Here is a 21,628-nt window from a genome sequence, read left to right as displayed (position 1 = left end):
CTTGGCGGATATGCCTTGCGATCCCAAAGGAGGGTGTTTACTTCATAGTACAACAAGATTGAACTTACCCGTTTAAAGTAGTGTGGACAAGCACCTCATCCTGGCGTATATGCCTCGCGATCCCAAAGGAGGGTGTTTTGTTTCATGGTACTACAAGTTTAAACACAATAAGGGAGACAAAATGTGGTTACACATGATTCTAGATCATGGTGTACACTAGACTAAGTGTAATGTTAACCTCCCAAATGAGCTATGTCATTATTACTTGGAGGCTAAAGGTAATACAACATATTATTAGTATTTGATAAGAGTTATCATGATAGCACTAATAATGAGAATAGTTCTCTATAAATCATAGTGTTAATAATATACTTGCTACCAAGGAATTATAGACATGGATTGGGTTGTCGTTGCATATATTATATTTTGGTTTTATTAAGGTTTCATATTATATGCTTATATGCTAAATTGATAATGTCTAGTTTACTTATTATATTCATGTTTGTTATTTTTAGATTTAATCATGGCATCATTTAGCCCACTTGTTGCTATTCTTAATCGAAACACACTGACTGGATCCAACTATATTGACTAAAAAAAGAAATTTGGACATTGTTCTAACTACTAAAAAGCACAAGTATGTGCTTAGTCAACCTTGTCCTAACTTCCCATCATTAGATGCTCTTCTCAAGGAAAAACAGTGATATGATCGTTGGCAGAAATCTAATGAGTTTACCAAGTGCTATATGATAGCATCTATCTCAAATGTTCTACAACATAAAATGCAAGATGTAGAACTAGTTTCGGACATAATGCTAAGTTTGAAGGAGATATTTGGTGAGCAAGGCCATTCTGCAAGGCAAGAAACTATGAGGCAAGAAACTATGAGGCAAATTTATAATACCAAAATGGCATAAAGTACTTCAGTGAGGGAGCATTGTCTTAGGATGATCTCTAATCTGAATACATTGGAAGCTTTAGGTGCCGATATTGATGGAGAATCCCAAGTTGATATGATACTCCAGTCACTACTAGAATCATTTAAGGAATTTTGACTTAATTATAATATGAACAAAAAGATTTGTTCATTGTATGAATTAATGAATGAATTGGTAGCGGTAGAAGGCATTCTTGGTACATCTAGTGTTGAAGCCAATATGGTTGAAACTTCTTCTTCTCAACCCAAGTCGAAAGGCAAAGGTAAGAAGAAGAAGAAGGACTTTACCAAGAAAGATGGTAAACAAATTGCCTTAGGAGTTTCCAACAAGAGAAAGAAAAAGGAGTACGCCAAAGGAAAGTGTTTCTATTGTGGCGAGAAAGGTCATTGGAAAAGGAATTGTCCAATATTCAGAGCTGCCAAGAATAAGGGTATGCAAAATTCATTCCTTCTTGAAATATGTTTAATACAAAATCCCATGGATTCTTGGTGTGTGGGTTCAAGTTGTACTAATCATATCTGCAATACTTTGCAGGGGTTCCAGGAGACTAGAAAGCTGAATTAAGGGGAATTATTTCTTACTTTGGCGGATGGGGGCAGAATTCCAGTTGTAGCTATTGGAGTGTTTAATTTATGTTTTAATTCTAGAGTTTTAATATTGGAAGACTGTCTATATGTACCTAATGTTTGTAGGAATTTAATTTCTGCAACTTATTTAGATAAACATGGACATTGTATTATCCTGAAGGACAATGTTGTAATAAAGAAGGATAAAGTGTTTATCTGTTCTAGCAATATTGTGGATGGTCTTTATAGTTTAACTCCTGATAAACATGAATTATACAATTCTGAATTAGATAATAACTCTCATGTAAAATCATTAAAAAGAAAGTTTTCTTCTAATGATGCATATCTTTGGCTCTTGCATTTGGGTCATATTAATTCAAACAGAATTCAAAGACTGATCAAAGATGGACTCTTAGAGCCATTGGACTTTGATAGATTTCCAGTTTATGAATCTTGTTTAGAGGGTAAAATGACCAAACGACCCTTTAATACAAAAGGTAGAAGAGCCCAAGAGTTGTTTGAATTAGTTCTGTTAGGATTAGTGCCCTTAAATCCTATTGTATGATGTTATGTATGATGTTATGTATGATATTATGTATGACATTATGTATGACATTATGTATGACTTAATATTGTAATTGATAAATTTATTTTATTATTATCTAAAATAATGGTAACATGAATATGGGACATTATCATATAGTCCATGAGATGCATTGTATGTGATTTATGTGAAAAATCACAGAAGATGTAAATCACAAGTTCTTTGTAAACTCAGAATTTATAGTTCGTAGTCGGTGATGAAATTGGGCATTTCATCTGCGAAGACTATAACGTATCAACTAAGATGATTTGTCTTGATTATGGAAGTGAAGACTTCTAGTTGATATGTTGATATGTTTTAAGAGTTAAGACATATTGAATAGGACCATTGTGAGATTTATTATTCTCCTAACGACTGTCAAATGAATAATAAATCTGACGACTTCAATTTACATGAACTCTTAATCCTGAGAGAATAATGAACCTGATCATGAGGTGTGGGTTGCTTTGATATATCAAAAGTGAGATCTAAAGTGATGGTCAAAACCTCAGTATGTTGAGCAGCCACATTTAGTGTTGATGAAACATATATTCTCAAGATGGAATTCATAATCTCTTGATGGAGATATAAAATATTCCATTGAGATAAGTTTAATTGGTTTAGTTATTCAGAGAGTTAGGCCTAACCACTTTAGTAAGAAATTACTAAAGTATATATTTATGAAATTGGATTTCATAAATATATAATGAATAACTTTAAAGAATTAAACCGAGTACTCAAGGATAAGATGTAGTAATTTACAAAGTGGCAGTCTACATTTATGACTTTGTGTTACTACGAATATTTTATGAAGGGGTTGCATGTATAATAAAGTCTTGGAATATAATTTATTAATAAGGCCTAGAGTGCAATTATATTTATATAATGGTATTAAATATAATTAATGGTAATTTTGGACTTATCAAGAGTTGACGGAAAAGCCCAAGGCCCATTGGAGCTAGTGTCTTATTGGTCCCTTTTGGTCCCACTCCAAGCCACACACTAAAGTCCAATTGAAAATACCCAATAGGCCAGCCCAATTAGATAATCAGTTAGTTATAAAGGGAGAAACATACATAATTTTTATAAGTGAAATAAAAAAAAACGGTGTGTAAGAGAGTGTGAGACACACTTTCATTCTCCCTTTGAAAACTGATTGAGAGACCACACATCTTGGGCGTAAAGTGGAATTGGAGTGAAGATTAAAAGTGTTCCCAAGTGCTTCTAACCTTTGTTTTGAATTTCCCCACACCAAGGTACGCCATCTTGTTCTTAATTTCTGAAATTTACATAGTGCACGTTATCAATCATGAATAAAATAGATCCTTGTTTGTTGCTTCCGCTCTGTGTTTTGTATGAGATACAAAACCAAAATTTTTCCTTCAATTGGTATCAGAGCCAGGTTTTCATATCATGATTGTATAGTGTGTGATTGAATTTTAGAATTTAAGAAACCGTTATCTTTGTGTTTTCAAATTTCTGCATAAAGATATTGTTCCATAAATCTTGTGTGCATTGATAAATATATGTGATATATTGTTCTATATGTGCACGGATTGGTCATTGATTCAATAACCATTAATGGAAAACTTAGTTTGTAATATATATTGCAAGTGAGATTACTGTGTCTTCGTGATGGCCATTGATAGATTGCCATGATTCTATACGGATTGCATTGTTTTATGGTGGTTATTGATGGTTCAAATAACTGTTTTGTAACTACCATATTTGTGAATCATCAATGCACGGCTTGGACTTCATGCATTGTTTGCATGGCTTGGACGTAGTTTCATGGAATTGATGCATGGCTTGCATGGAATAAAGGATTGCACATGTTAGTCATCTTGCATGTGTTATACGGATGGGTTCTTGGATTATTTGCATGGCTTGGCCATTTTATTTGCCTTGAAAAAGTGAATCCGTAAGGATTCTAACATTCTGACAATTATATATATATATATATATATATATATATATATATATATATATATATATATATAATATAATATAATAATCATATATTGTATATATTGTATTATATATATTATAATATAATATAGTTTTATAATATATGAGTTTATATTACGTTATATATATATATATATATATATATATATATATATTTATATATTAATGCTAGGATTATGAAATTTATTCCTAATTAGATTATGATTATATTTTCAACGTGTCTAGCATTATTATGGTTCTTGACCTTAAAAACCTTTAATTTAAAATATCTAGTGGGAGAGAGATACAAGGGTTGGATCTCACGGCCTTCATTGTTAGTTCATAGTACTGTGAAATAGATACTTTGTCTTTGCCTCGAGCTTAGCATTCCATGCGGAGAGTATTTATTTCATGGTCGTACAAGATTGAATTTCCTGGTTTATAGTGGTTTGATAAACACCTTGTCTTAGCTTCGAGCTTTGCATTCCATGCGGATGGTGTTTTATCATGGTACTACAAAATAAGCCTGTTAAAGGGATGAAATGTGGTTACACATGATTCTAGACAATGGTATACACTAGACTAAGTATTATAGTATCCTCTATGCTGAGTTCTTACTATTATTACTTAGAGGCTAAACGTAAAATGGCATATTATTAGTGTTTGATAAGAGTTATCATGATAGCACTAATAAGGAGAATAGTTCCCAATCAATCATAGTATTTTATGTTCACTCTATGCTGAGGGATATTGAATATGAGATTGGGTTGTCGTTGCATATTTTATTTTATGGTTTTATTAAGGTTCCATATTATATACTTATATGCTAAAATGATAATGTCCAGTTTATTTATTATATTCATGTTTATTATTTTCAGATTTTATCATGGCATCATTTAGCCCACTTGTTTCTATTCTTAACCAAAATAAACTGACTGGATCCAACTATGTTGACTGGAAAAGAAATTTGGACATTGTTCTTACTGCTGAAGAGCACAAGTATGTGCTTACTCAACCATGTCCTACCTTTCCTTCATTAGATGCTCCTCTTGAGGAAAAATAGCGATATGATCGTTGGCAGAAATCTAATGAGATAGCCAAGTGCTATATCCTAGCATCTATCTCAAATGTTCTACAGCATCAAATGCAAGACGTAGAACTTGCGTCGGACATAATGCATAGTCTGAAGGAGATGTTTGGTGAGCAAGGCCGTTCTGCAAGGCAAGAAACCATGAGGCAAATTTATAATACCAAAATGGCTGCAGGAAGTTCAGTGAGAGAGCATTGTCTTAGGATGATTGCTAGTCTGAACACATTAGAAGTTTTAGGTGCCAACATTGATGGAGAATCCCAAGTGGATATGATACTCCAGTCACTACCAGAATCATTCAAGGAATTCAGACTCAATTATAATATGAACAAAAAGATTTATTCTTTGTCTAAATTAATGAATGAATTAGTGGCGGCGGAAGGCATCCTTGGTACTTCTAGTGTTGAAGCCAATGTTGGTGAAGCTTCTACTTCTCAACCTAAGTCGAAAGGCAAGGGTAAGAAGAAGAAGAAGAAGAAGAAGAAGAAGAAGAAGAAGAAGAAGGACTTCACTAAGAAAGATGGTAAACAAATTGCCTTAGGGGTTGCCAACAAAGGAAAGAAAATCAAAGGAAAGTGTTTCCATTGTAGTGAGAAAGGACATTGGAAGAAGAATTGTCCAACATTCAAGGCTGCCAAGAATAAGGGTATGAAAAGTTCATTTCTCTTGAAATATGTTTGGTACAGAATCCAACAGATTCCTGGTGTGTGGATTCAAGTTGTACTAATCATATCTGCAATTCTTTGCAGGGGTTCCAGGAGACCAGAAAGTTGAATGAGGGAGAACTATTTCTTACTTTGGCTGATGGGAGCAAGATTCCGGTTGAAGCTGTTGGAGTGTTTAATTTGTGTTTTAAGTCTAGAGTTTTAATATTGGAAGACTGTTTGTATGTACTTAATATTCGTAGGAATTTAATTTCTGCAACTTACTTAGGTAAACATGGATATTGTGTTATCCTGAAAGACAATGTTGTAATAAAGAAGGATAAAGTGTTTATCTGTTCTGGAAATATTGTAGATGGTCTTTATATTTTAACTTCTGATAAGCATGAATTATACAATTCTGAATTAGATAGTAGCTCTCATGTGAAATTATTAAAGAGAAAGTTTCCTTCTACTAGTGATGCATATCTATGGCACTTGCGTTTAGGTCATATTAATTTAAGTAGGATTCAAAAACTAATCAAAGATGGACTTTTACAGCCTATGAACTTTGATGGTTGTCTAGTTTGCGAATCTTGTTTGGAAAGTAAAATGACCAAACGGCCTTTTAATGCAAAGAGTAGAAGAGCCCAAGATTTGCTAGAACTAGTACATTCAGATGTATGTGGTCCTATGTCAATCCAAGCAACAGGAGGTTATGAGTACTTCATCACTTCTACGGATGATTACTAAAGATATGGTTATGTGTACCTAATGAGACGGAAGTCCGAAGCCTTCGACAAGTTCAAAGAGTTTAGGGCTGAAGTTGAGAATCAATTAGGTAAACTCATAAAGGTCATTCGATCTGATCGAGGTGGCAAATACATTCTTAAGGAATTCAAGGATTACTTAATTCAAAATAGGATTGTTTCCCAATTGACTGCACTTGGAACTCCTCAACAAAATGGTGTAGCAGAGAGAAAGAATAGGACTCTTTTAGAAATGGTTAGGTCCATGGTGAGTTATTCAACTTTATTGGTTTCCTTTTGGGGATATGCACTAAAAATTGCAATGCATATTTTAAACTTAGTTCCATCAAAATTTGTTTCCAATAAACCTAAGGAATTGTGGAGTGTGCACAAGCCTAGTATGAAATATCTCCACATTTGGGGATGTCCAGCACATGTGCTGAAAGAGAATTCTGATAAGTTATAAGCAAAAACAGAAGTATGCATGTTTTTAGGGTATTCAAAGGAAACTAAGGGTTATTTATTCTATAATCATACAGATAACAAAGTGTTTGTTAGCACCAATGCCAAATTTTTTGAAGATGATTATATGAATAATTTTAATCCTAGAAGTAAAGTTGTTTTGGCTTTAATAGATGAACCTGTAGTTGAACAACCAATGGAAGAAACTAGGGATGATGTGGTTGTATTAGATACACCATAAGATTCTACTCATGAGATGTCTAGTACACATGTGCCTCGTCGTAGTGGGAGGAATGTAAGGCCACCTATAAGATTTATAGGTCTAGGAGAAACTTATGAAGCTATCTCAGGAGAGGCTGAATCTGATCCTTACACTTATGTAGAAGCAATGAATGATATAGATGCACATCATTGGGTCAATGTTATGAAATCTAAATTATATTCAATATATTTCAATCAAGTATGGGATCTTGTAAAAGCGCTTAATGGCATTATACCTGTTGGTTGCAAATGGGTTTACAAGAGGAAGAGAATGATAGCTGGAAATGTTGAAACCTTTAAAGTAAGACTAGTGGCAAAAGGGTATACACAAAAGAAGGTATTGACTATGATGAAATTTTTTCGCCAGTAGCCATGCTTAAATCTATCAAGATTCTCTTATCCATTGCTGCTCATTATGATTATGAGATTTGAAAAATGGATGTCAAGACTGCATTTCATAATGGCAATCTTGAAGAAGATATCTATATGATGCAACTATTGAGGTTTATGCCCTAAAATCCAATTTATTGGCATGTCATAAATAATTAAATTGTTTAATTATATGAGTGAAGGAAAAATTCTGGTTTTGTATCTCATACAAAACACATAGCGGAAGCAACAAATAAGGATCTATTTCATTCATGATTGATAACATGCACTATGTAAATTTCAGAATTTAAGAACAAGATAGCATACCTTGGTGTGGCGAAATTAAAAACAAAGATTAGAAGCACTTGAGAACACTTTTAATCTTTACGCCCAAGATATGTGGTCTCTCAATCAGTTTTCAAGGGAGAATGAAAGTGTATCTCACACTCTCTCACACACCGTTTCTTATTTTCTTAATAAAAAGTCTGTATGTTTCTCCCTTTATAACTAATTGATTATCTAATTGGGCTGGCCTATTAGGCCTTTCCAATTGGGTTTTAGTGTGTGGCTTGGAGTGGGACCAAAAGGGACCAATAAGACACTAGCTCCAATGGACCTTGGGCTTTTCTATCAATTCTTGACAAGTCCAAAGTTACCATTAATTATATTTAATGCCATTATATAAATATAATTGCACTCTAGGTCTTACTAATAAATTATATCCCAAGACTTTATTATACATGCAACCCCTTCATAAAATATTCGTAGTAACATAAAGTCATAAATGTGGACTGCCACTTTGTAAATTACTACATCTTATCCTTGAGTACTCGGTTTAATCCTTTAAAGTTATTCATTATATATTTATGAAATCCAATTTTATAAATATATACTTTAGTAATTTCTTACTAAAGCGGTTAGGCCTAACTCTCTGAAGAACTGAACCCATTAAACTTATCTTAAAGGAATATTTTATATCTCCATCAAGAGATTATGAATTTCATCTTGAGAATATATATTCCATCAACACTAAATGTGGCTGCCCAACATACTGAGATTTTGACCGTCTCTTTAGATCTCACTCCTGATATATCAAAGCAACCTACACCTCATGATCAGGTCCATTATTCTCTCAAGATTAAGAGTTCATGCAAATAGAAGTTGTGAGATTTTTTATTCATTTGACAGTCGTTAGGAGAATAATAAATCTTACAGCGGTCCTGTTCAATATGTCTTAACTCTTAAAACATATCAACATATCAACTAGAAATCTCCACTTTCATGATCAAGATAAATCATCTTAGTTGATACGTTATAGTTTTCGTAAATGAAATGCCCTATTTTATCACCGACTATAAACTATAAATTCTGAGTTTACAAAGAACTTGTGATTTACATCTTCTGTGACTTTTTACATAAATTACATACAATGCATCTCATGGACTATATGATAATGTCCCATATTCTTGTTACCATTATTTTAGATAATAATAAAATAACTTTATCAATCACAATATTAAGTCATACATCATGTCATACATAATGTCATACATAATATCATACATAGCATCATACAATAGGATTTAAGGGCACTAATCCTAATAATGAGACTATATATAAATGAACTAATGGGACATTATCATAGTCCATAAGATGCATTGTATGTGATTTATGTGATTTAGGTGTAAATCACAAGTTCCTTATAAACTCAAAATGTAGTTCGTAGTCGGTGATGAAAATGGGTGTTTCATCTGCAAAGACTATAACATATCAACTAAGATGATTCGTCTTGATCATGAAAATGGAGACTTCTAGTTGGTATGTTGATATGTTTTAAGAGTTAACACATATTGAACTGGACCGCTGTGAGATTTATTATTCTCCTAACGACTGTCAATTGAATAATAAATCTCATAACTTCTATTTACATAGTGCATGTTATCAATCATGAATGAAATAGATCCTTGTTTGTTGCTTCCGCTATGTGTTTTGTATGAGATACAAAACCAGATTTTCCAACAGCAACTAGAAGGTTTCATAGCAAAGAACCAAGAGCATATGATATGCAAGTTGAGAAGGTCCATTTATAGACTTAAGCAAGCATCTAGGTCATGGAACATTAGATTTGATAAAGCAATCAAGTCATTTGGTTTTGAACAAAATCTTGATGAACCATGCGTGTACAAAAGACATCAAGAAAGTAGTAATGTTCCTAGTACTTTATGTTGATGATATTCTATTCATTGAAAATGATGTAGGGGTAATGTCATCAGTAAATGTTTGGTTGTCAAGCGAATTTGATATGAAGGACTTGGGTGAAGCTAACTATATTCTAGGGATCAAGCTTTGACAAGATTGAAAGAATAGGATGTTAGGCTTGTCACAAGCTGGATATATAGATAAGGTTCTAGAACGATTTAACATACAAAACTCCAAGAAAGGATTGCTTCCTTTCAGACATAGAGTTCCTTTTTCTGATGACCAAAGGCCGAAAACTCTTGAGGAAGAAAACATGATGAGACAGATTCCCTATGCTTCTGCAGTGGGAAGTCTCATGTATGCCATGCTTTAAACTAAGTGAGATATTTGTTATTTAGTTGGCATGGTCAGCCGATATCAATCAAATCCAGAACTTAAACATTGGCAAGCTGTAAAGCATATTCTCAAGTATCTAAAAAGAACGAAATAATATATGCTTGTTTACCGCTGTGAGGATTTGATTCCCATTGGCTATATAGATTCAGATTTTCAATCAAATCTTGATTTCAAAAAGTCCACTTCAGGTTGTGTGTTCACCTTGAGAGGTGGAGACATAAGTTGGAGGAGTTTTAAGCAATCTTGCATTACCAACTCCACCATGGAAGCTAAATATGTTGCTACTTGTAAAGCAACAAAGGCCGCTATTTGGCTTAAGAAATTTCTTTTTGATCTTGGTGTTGTGAGAATTGAGCAAGTTCCTATCACATTATTCTGCGACAATAGTGGAGCAGTTACACAATTGAAGGATCCAAGGAATCATAAGAAAGGAAAGCATATAGAAAGAAAGTACCACATCATTCGAGACATTGTTGCTCGAGGAGATGTAGTAGCGACATAGATTGATAGTGGAAACAATCTAGTGGATCCCTTTACCAAAGCCTTGCCCCAAAGGAATATTGAATCACATTTAGAAGAAATGGGAGTTAAATTAGTGCACAATAGTCTTTACGGCAAGTGGGAGATTTTTAGGATTAGTGCCCTTAAATCCTATTGTATGATGCTATGTATGACATTATGTTGTGATTAATAAAGTTATTTTATTATTATCTAAAATAATGGTAACATAAATATTTGGACATTATCCTATAGTTCATGAGATGCATAGTATGTGATTTAATCACAAAAGATATAAATCACAAATTCTTTGTGAACTCATAATTTTAGTTCGTAGTCAGTGATAAAATTGTGCATTTCATCTATGAAGACTATAACATATCAACTAAGATCATTTTTCTTGATCATGAAAGTGGAAACTTCTAGTTGGTATATTGATATGTTTTAAGAGTTAAGAAATATTGAACTGGATTACTGTGAGATTTATTATTCTCCTAATGATTGTAAAATGAATAATAAATCTCACAACTTCTATTTACATGAACTCTTAATCCTAATGGAATAATGGACTTGATCATGAAGTGTAGGTTGCTTTGATATATCAAGAGTGAGATCTAAAGTCACGATCAAAATTTCAGTATGTTAGACAACGACATTTAGTGTTGATGGAACATATATTCTCAAGATGGAAATTTAGAATCTTTTAACGGAGATATAAAATATTCCCTTGAGATAAGTTTAATGGGTTTTAATTTTTCAGAGTGTTAGGCCTAACCACTTTAGTAAAGAGTTACAAAAGTATATATTTATGAAATTGGATTTCATAGATATATGCTGAATAACTTAAAGGATTAAATAGGGTACTTAAGGATTAAGATGTAGTAATCTTTAAAGTGGCAGTTTACATTCATGACGTTGTATTACTACGAATATTTTATGAATGGATTATTAGGATTAGTGCCCTTAAATCCTATTGTATGATACTATGTATGTTATTATTTATGACATTATGTATGACTTAATGTTGTGTTTAATAAAGTTGTTTTTAATAAAGTTGTTTTATTATTATCTAAAAATAATGGTAACATGAATATTGAGACGTTATCATATAGTCCATGAGATGCATTGTATGTGATTTAGTCACAGAAGATGTAAATCACAAGTTCCTCGTAAACTCAAAATGTAATTCGTAGTCGATGATGAAATTGGGCATTTCATCTGCAAAGGCTACAACATATCAATTAAGATGATTTTTCTTAATCATGAAAATGAAGATTTCTAGTTGGTATGTTGATATGTTTTAAGATTTAAAATATGTTGAACTGGACCGCTGTGAGATTTATTATTCTTCTAACGACTGTTAAATAAATAATAAACTCACGACTTATATTTGCATGAACTCTTAATCTTGAGAGAATAATGGACTTGATCATGAAGTGTAGGTTGCTTTGATATATTAGGAGTGAGATCTAAAGTAACGGTTAAAAACTTAGTATGTTGGGCAACCGCATTTAGTGTTGATGGAACATATATTCTCAAGATGGAATTCATAGTCTATTATCGGAGATATAAAATATTCCCTTGAGATAAGTTTAATGGGTTTGTTATTTAGAGAGTTAGGTCTAACCACTTTGGTAATAAGTTACTAAAGTATATATTTATGGAATTGGATTTCATAAATATATGATGAATAACGTTAAAGGATTAAACCGGGTACTCAAGGATAAGATGTAGTAATTTACAAAGTGACAGTCTACATTCACGATTTTGTGTTACTATGAATATTTTATGAAGGGGTTGCATGTACAATAAAGTCTTGAGATATAATTTATAAATAAGGTATACAGTGCAATTATATTTATATAGTGATATTAAATATAATTAATAGTAACTTTGGATTTGTCAAGAGTTGACAGAAAGCCCAATGCTCATTGGAGGTAGTGTCTTATTGGTCCCCTTTGGTCCAAGCCACACACTTAAGCCCAATTGGAAAGGCCCAAAGGGCCAGCCCAATTAGATAATCAGTTAGATACAAAGGGAGAAACATACAGAACTTTCCAGAGAGAGAATTGTATGAACACTATTGTGAAGTGGTGTGTGTAAGTGTTAGACACTTTGACATTCTTCCTTTGAATACTACTTGAGAGACCACATATCTTGAGCGTTAGTGGAATTGGAGTGAAGATTGAAAGTATTACCAAGTGTTTTTTATTTTCGGTTTTGAAATTCACCGCTCCAAGGTACACTCTCTTGTTCTTGTATTCTGAAACTTACACAGTGCATGTTAACATCTAAGAATGAAGTAGATCTGTTATTGTTCCGCTGCGTATGTTTTGTATGTGATACAAACATGTTATTTTCTATCAAATGGTATCAGAGTGGTCTTAATTTCTTATCTGCTTAACATGTTTTGAGTTTTGTAATTGTTGACAAAAGTTTCATGTTGTTAGAAATTTTTTTCTGCATGGTTGTTGAAATTATTGATTGATAAAAACTGATATTGATGTTATTATGTTGTTTAATTTTTAGTTTAAGTATGTTAAACTAAACTTTAAGGCTATAGCATCAATGAAATTCAGTTTTGATATCAATTTCTGTCCATTATGTTCATATAATGGTTGTTTTGTTCATGAAAACGTTAAAAAACTGTCTTAAAAAAATTCTGAAAAATTTGAAATTCGTGATGCTCGATCGATCGAGCATCTGTCAAGCATCAATCGAGCTGGCAGTAGTTTTCTCAATCGATCGAGGATCTATTAAGAATCAATTGAGCTTCGTAGAACTTTTTCTCGATCGATCGAGAATCTGTCGAGGATCGATCGAGCAACCAGAACTTTTCTTGATCGATTGAGGTACATCCTCGATCAATCGAGGACTGTGGATTCAGAATTTTTTCTAAGTGTTTTTACATATATAAAGAGTAAGGCTATGTGTAATTTGTTTATGCATGTTTTAAATTAAAAACCTTAACTTAAAAACATCTAGTGGGAGAGAGATACAAGAGTTGGATCTCATGGCCTCCATTATTGGTTCATAATAGTGTGGAATAAACACCTCGTCTTGGCGTATATGCCTCGCGATCCCAAAGGAGGGTGTTTATTTCATAGTACTATGAGATTGAACTTACCCGTTTAAAGTAGTGTGGACAAGCACCTCGTCTTGACGTATATGCCTTGCGATCCTAAAGGAGGGTGTGTTGTTTCATGGTACTACAAGTTTAAACACTATAAAGGGAGATGAAATGTGGCTACACATGATTCTAGATAATGGTTTACACTAGACTAAGTGTAATGTTAACCTCCCAAATGAGCTGTGTCATTATTATTTAGATGCCAAAGGTAATATGGCATATTATTAGTATTTGATAAGAGTTATCGTGATAGCACTAATAATGAGAATAGTTCACAATCAATCATAGTGTTTATAATAAACTTGCTACCAAGGAATTATAAACATGGGATCGGGTTGTCGTTGCATATATTATATTATGGTTTTATTAAGGTTCCATATTATATGTTAATATGCTAAATTGATAATGTCTAGTTTACTTATTATATTCATGTTTATTATTTTCAGATTTGAACATGGCATCATTTAGCCCACTTGTTTCTATTCTTAATCAAAACAAACTAACTGGATCCAACTACGTTGACTGAAAAGAAATTTGGACATTGTTTTAACTGCTGAAAAGCACAAATATGTGCTTACTCAACCATGTCCTAGCTTTCCTTCATTAGATGCTCCTCTTGAGGAAAAACAGTAGTACGATCATTGGAAGAAATCTAATGAGATGGCTAAGTACTATATCCTAGCTTCCATCTCAAATGTTCTGCAGCATCAAATGCAGGATGTGGAACTAGCTTTGGACATTATGCATAGTCTGAAGGAGATGTTTGGTGAGCAAGACCGTTCTGCAAGGCAAGAAACCATAAGGCAAATTTATAATACCAAAATGGCTGAAGGTACTTCAGTTAGGGAACATTGTCTTACAATGATCTCTAATATGAATACATTGGAGGTTTTAGGTACCGATATTGATGGAGAATCCCAAGTGGATATGATACTCCAGTCACTACCAAAATCATTCAAGGAATTCAGACTGAATTATAACATGAATAAAAAGGCTTATTCTTTGTCTGAATTGATGAATGAATTGGTAGCGGCAGAAGGTATCCTTGGTACTTCTAGTATTGAAGCCAATGTTGGTGAAGTTTCTACTTCTCAACCTAAGTCGAAAGGCAAAGGTAAGAAGAAGAAGAAGAAGGACTTCACTAAGCAAAAGGGTAAACAAATTGCCTTGGGAGTTGCCAATAAGGGAAAGAAGCCCAAAGGAATGTTTCTATTGTGGCGAGAAAGGTCATTGGAAGAGGAATTGTCCAATTTTCAAAGCTGCCAAGAATAAGGGTATGAAAAGCACATTCCTTCTTGAAATGTGTTTGGTACAGAATCCCACGGATTCCTGGTGTGTGGATTCAGGTTGTACTGATCATATCTGCAATTCTTTGCAGGGGTTTCAGGAGACCAGAAAGCTGAATGAAGGGGAAATGTTTCTTACCTTATCGAATGGGAGTAAAGTTCCAGTTGTATCTATTGGTGTTGTTAATTTATGCTTTGAGTGTAGGGTTTTAATATTGGCAAACTGTCTATTTGTACCTAATGTTCGTAGGAATTTAATGTCTGCAACTTATTTAGGTAAACATGGGTATTGTATTATCTTGAAAGACAATGTTGTAATAAAGAAGGATAAAATCTATATGTGTTCTAGCAATATTGTGGTTGGTTTTTATATTTTAACTCCTGATAAGCATGAATTATACAATTTTGAATTAGATAGTAACTCTCATGTAAAATCATTAAAGAGAAAGTTTCCTTCTAATGATGCATATCTTTGACACTTGCGTTTGGGTCATATTAATTCAAATAGGATTCAAGGACTAATCAAAGATGGACTTTTACAACCCATGGACTTAGATGAATTTCCAGTTTGTGAATCTTGTTTGGAAGGTAAAATGACCAAACGACTTTTTAATGCAAAAGGTAGAAGAGCCCAAGAGTTGCTTGAATTAGGTCATACGGATGTAGGTGGTCCTATGTCAACCCAAGCAAAAGGAGGTTATGAGTACTTCATCACTTTCACGGATGATTACTCAAGATATGGTTGTGTGTACCTAATGAGACGGAAGTCCGAAACTTTTGAAAAGTTCAAAGAGTTTAAGGCGGAAGTTGAGAATCAATTAGGTAAATGCATAAAGGTCATTCGATCTGATCGAGGTGGCGAATACCTACTTGGGGTTTTCAAGGATTACCTAATTCAGAATGGGATTGTATCCCAATTAACTGCACCTGGAACTCCTCAACAAAATGGTGTAGCGGAAAGAAGAAATAGGACTCTTTTGAAAATGGTCAGGTCCATGATGAGTTATTCAACTTTACCAATTTCCTTTTGGGGATATGCACTAAAAACTACTATTCATATTTTGAATTTAGTTCCATCAAAATCTGTTCCCAACACACCTAAGGAATTGTGGAGTGGGCGCAAGCCTAATATAAAGTATCTCCACATTTGGGGATGTCCAGCACATGTGTTGAAATGGAAGTCTGATAAGTTGGAAGCTAAAACGAAAGTATGTATGTTTTTAGGGTATTCAAAGGAAACCAAGGGTTATTTATTCTATAATCACAAGGATAAAAAAAGTGTTTGTTAGCACTCATGCCAAATTCTTGGAGGATGATTATGTGAATAACTTTAATCCTAGAAGTAAAGTTGTTTTGCCTAAAATAGATGAACCTGTAGTTGAACAACCAATAGATGAAACTAGAGATGATGTGGTTGTATTAGATACACCACAAGATACTACTCATGAGATGTTTAGTACACAGTTGCCTCATCGTAGTGGGAGAATTGTTCGGCCTCCTGTGAGATTTATAGGTTTAGGAGAAACTTATGAAGCTATCTCAGAAGAGGCTAAATCGGATCCCTACACTTATGAGGAGGCAATAAATAATATAGATGCACATGATTGGGTCCAAGATATGAAATCTGAATTGGATTCTATGTATTCTAATGATGTATGGGATCTTGTAGAGGCGCCGAACGGCATTAAATCTGTTGGTTGCAAATGGGTTTACAAGAGGAAGAGAGGGATAGATTGAAAGGTTGAAACCTTTAAAGCAAGACTAGTGGCAAAAGGGTATACACAAAAAGAAGACATTGACTATGATGAAACTTTTTCGCTAGTAGTCATGCTTAAATCTATCAGAATTCTCGTATCCATTGCTGCTCATTATGATTATGAGATTTAGCAAATGAATGTCAAGACTGCATTTCTTAATGGCAATCTTGAGGAAGAAATCTACATGTTGCAACCGGAAGGTTTCATAGCAAAGAACCAAGAGCATATGGTATGCAAGTTGAAAAGATCCATTTATAGACTTAAGCAAGCATCAAGGTCATAGAACACCAGATTTGATTAGGCAATCAAATTATTTAGTTTTGAACAAAATCTTGATGAACCATGTGTGTACAAGAGACATCAAGACAAAGTAGTAATGTTCCTAGTGCTTTATGTAGATGACATTCTACTCATTGGAAATGATGTAGGAGTAATGTCATTGGTTAAAATTTGGTTGTCAAGCCAATTTGATATGAAGGACTTGGGCGAAGCTAACTATATTCTAGGAATCAAGCTTTGGCGAGATCGAAAGAATAGGATGTTAGGTTTGTCACAAGTTGGATATATAGATAAGGTTCTAGAATGGTTTAGCATGCAAAACTCCAAGAAAAGATTACTTCCTTTTAGACATGGAATTCCTCTGTCTGATGACCAAAGGCCTAAGACTCAAGAGGAATAAAATATAATGAGACAAGTTCCTTATGCTTTTGCGGTAGGAAGTCTCATGTATGCCATGCTTTGTACTAGACCAGATATTTGTTATTCAATTGGCATGGTCAGCCAATATCAATCAAATACAAGACCTAAACATTGGCAAACTGTAAAACATATTCTCAAGTATTTAAGGAGAACGAGGGATTATATGCTTGTTTACCGGTGTGAGGATTTGATTCACATTGGCTATACAGATTCAGATTTTCAGTCAGATCTAGATTTCAGAAAATCCACGTCAGGATATGTTTTCACCTTGGGAGATAGAGCCATAAGTTGAATGAGTGTTAAGCAATCTTGTTTTGCTGACTCCACCATGGAAGCAGAGTATGTTGCTGCTTGTGAGCAACAAAACAGGCTGTTTGGCTCAAGAAATTCCTTTCTAATCTTGGTGTTGTGAGAATTGAGCAAGTTCCCATCACATTGTTTTGCGACAATAGTGGAACGGTTGCACAATCCAAAGATCCATGGAATCACAAGAAAGGAAAGCACATTGAAAGAAAATACCACATCATTCGAGAAATTGTTGCTCAAGGAGATGTGGTTGTAGCAAAGATTGATGGTGCAAAGAATCTAGCGGATCCCTTTACCAAAGCCTTGCCCTAAAGGACTTTCAAGTCACATTTGGAGGAGATGGGAGTTAGATTAGTGCACAATAGTCTTTAGGGAAAGTGGGAGATTGTTAGCATTAGTGCCCTTAAATCCTATTGTATGATGCTATGTATGTTATTATTTATGACAATATGTATGACTTAATGCTGTATTTAATAAAGTTGTTTTATTATTATCTATTGACACATTATCATATAGTCCATGAGATGCATTGTATGTGATTTATGTGATTTAGATACAGAAGATGTAAATCACAAGTTCCTCATAAACTCAAAATGTAGTTCGTAGTTGGTGATAAAATTGAGCATTTCATTTACGAAGACTATAACATATCAACTAAGATAATTTGTCTTGATCATAGAAATTGAGATTTCTAGTTGGTATGTTGATATGTTTTAAGTGTTAAAACATATTGAACTGGACTGCTGTGAGATTTATTATTCTCCTAACGACTATCAAATGAATAATAAACTCACGACTTATATTTGCATGAACTCTTAATCCTAAGAGAATAATGGACTTGATTTTAAAGTGTAGGTTGCTTTGATATATCAGGAGTGAGATCTAAAGCAGCGGTTAAAACCTTAGTATGTTGGGCAATCACATTTAGTGTTGATGGAACATATATTCTCAAGATGGAATTCATAGTCTCTTAACGGAGATATAAAATATTCTCTTGAGATAAGTTTAATGAGTTTGTTATTTAGAAAGTTAGGCCTAACCACTTTGGTAATAAGTTACTAAAGTATATATTTATGGAATTAGATTTCATAAATATATGATGAATAACATTAAAGGATTAAACCCGGTACTCAATGACAAGATGTAGTAATTTACAAAATCGCAGTCTACATTCATGACTTTGTGTTACTACGAATATTTTATAAAGGGGTTGCATGTACAATAAAGTCTTAGGATATAATTTATAAATAAGGCCTAGAGTGCAATTATATTTATATAGTGGTATTAAATATAATTAATGGTAACTTTGGACTTGTCAAGAGTTGACAAAAAATTCCAAGGCCCATTAGAGCTAGTGCCTTAATTGTCCCTTTTGGTCCCACTCCAAGCCACATACTTAAGCTCAATTGGAAAGGCCCAAAAGGCCAGCCCAATTAGATAATCAGTTAGATATAAAGGGAGAAACATACAAAACTTTCCAGAGAGAGAATTGTAAGAACACTATTGTGAAGTGGTGTATGTAAGTGTTAGACATTTTGACATTCTTCCTTTGAAAATTGCTTGAGAGACCACACATCTTGAGCATTAGTGGAATTGGAGTGAAGATTGAAAGTGTTGCCAAGTGTTTTTGATCTTCGGTTTTGAAATTCACCGCTCCAAGGTATACTCTCTTGCTCTTGTATTCTGAAACTTACATAGTGCATGTTAACATTTATGAATGAAGTTGATCCATTATTTTTCCGCTGTGTATGTTTTGTATGCGATACAAACATGTTATTTTCTATCATGGATTGCATTTACAATAAAGTCTTGGGATATAATTTGTTAATAAAGCCTAGATTGCAATTATATTTATATAGTGGTATTAAATATAATTAATGGTAACTTTGGACTTGTCAAGAGTTGACAGAAAAATCCAAAGCCCATTGGAGCTAGTCTTATTGGTACCCTTTTGGTCCCACTCCAAGCCACATACTAAAACCCAATTGGAATGGCCCAAAAGGCTAGCCCAATTAGATAATCGTTTATGTATAAGGAGAGAAACATACAGAATTTTGTAACAGGTTGTAAGTCTATGAAATGGTGTGTATGTGAGTGCAAGCCACTCTCTTATTCTCCCTTGAACTGATTGAGACACCACACTTTTTGGGCATTAGTGGAATTGGAGTGAAGATTAAAAGTGTTCCCAAGTACATCTAATCTTTGGGTTTGAATTTCACCATACCAAGGTAGGCTCTCTTGTTCTTAAATTTTGAAATTTACATAGTGCATGTTATTAATTACGAATGAAATAGATTTGTTAATTTTTCATTGCGTATGTTTTGTATGAGATACAAACCATGTTTTTCCAACACCTGATATGAACAACTGAACATGATAGATGAAAAGCACATGACCCAATGTGCCACGGACAGTTGTACCAAAGTTGCGTTGAGCGAGCATTCAATAAGAAAGTTAGACCCAGGGTCTTTGAAGAAGGTGATTTAGTCTTAAAAAAACACAACCAGGCCATCCCTAATCACAGAGGAAAGTTTGCCCCAACTTACGAGGGCCCATATGTGGTAAAGAAGGCCTTTTCTGGAGGGACCTTAATTCTAGCCGACATGGATGGGCATGACTTCAATAGGCCCACCAATTCTGACACCATCATATAGTACTTGGCATGAAGGAGCCTCTAAGTGCACCTCATTTCTACATGTTGTGTAAAAAAAAAAATATATATATATATACAAAAAAATATATATATGTAAAAAGGTAGATTGAAAACCCGAAAGGGCGGTTTACGCAAAATGAGAGCCAAAAGAAAGAGTGTGAGAGAGCTTGCTAGATTGAAAACCTAAAAGGGCGGTCTAGGCAAAAATTAAGGCAATAAAAAAGTCAGTTAAACTACTTGATGACCTGATCCTTCCTAGTGGAGGTACATAGGCAGCCATCTTAGTTAGGTCACATCTTAAAAGAAAAATCAATTAGTTGCGCCTGCTTGAATTTCTGCTCAAGATCAGAAAATTAGAGGGATCCAGCATCCAAGTCAAGCTATGAAGATGCCTCTGAGAATGCTCTTTGTCTACAATACTGCCATGTCCCAGTGGTCTGCTCAGGATGTTCTGGCTTATGCCAATGGGAAATGTACCCCAATGGGAAAAGGAAAAGATCCTTCTAGAACAGGATGTATCCTTGGAAAAATGAGATATTGATATGCATGAATTTTACATTTATTTGTATGATCTTGCATTTTCAAAGCATTTGCCTGCATATTCATTAGCATGCCTGTATTGTGCCATTCAGTTTCTTCTATGCATTCTGATACCAAAACATGAAGTCTCATCTCATAAATATCTTCTAAATATCATCATAAGCATCTCTCTACACCATCTCTTAGTTTCTAAGCATGCCTAACAAACTAGACCATGTTTTAAGAACTCAAACAAAAAGAGGAAGGCCTTAAGCAATTGCCTAGCAATTTACGAAGGACCTTTCCTTGCATGGTGGGATACTAACTACATAGCTCATGTGCAAAAATAAATAAACAGAAAAGAATGCCAGCAAGTCAAACATGGCCCAAGCGATTAGACATAGCTTGGCATAATCTCCCACAACCAGTGCGGAGAATCGGGTCATTCGGAGCATGAGTGCAAAGTAACCTAGCTACATCAAAGCTTAGGTCTCTAGCAATCTCTCAGAGTCTATCATGTGAGTGCCGAAGATGGACCAGCTCCCTCTCCATCGTGGAATCAGAAGTAAAGCTCTACCT

Source organism: Castanea sativa, chromosome 5, assembly GCF_040712315.1.
Source record: "Castanea sativa cultivar Marrone di Chiusa Pesio chromosome 5, ASM4071231v1".
In the NCBI taxonomy this organism is placed as follows: Eukaryota; Viridiplantae; Streptophyta; class Magnoliopsida; order Fagales; family Fagaceae; genus Castanea; species Castanea sativa.
The sequence above is the reverse complement of the archived record's forward strand: the minus strand, read 5'-3'. Positions refer to the sequence as shown.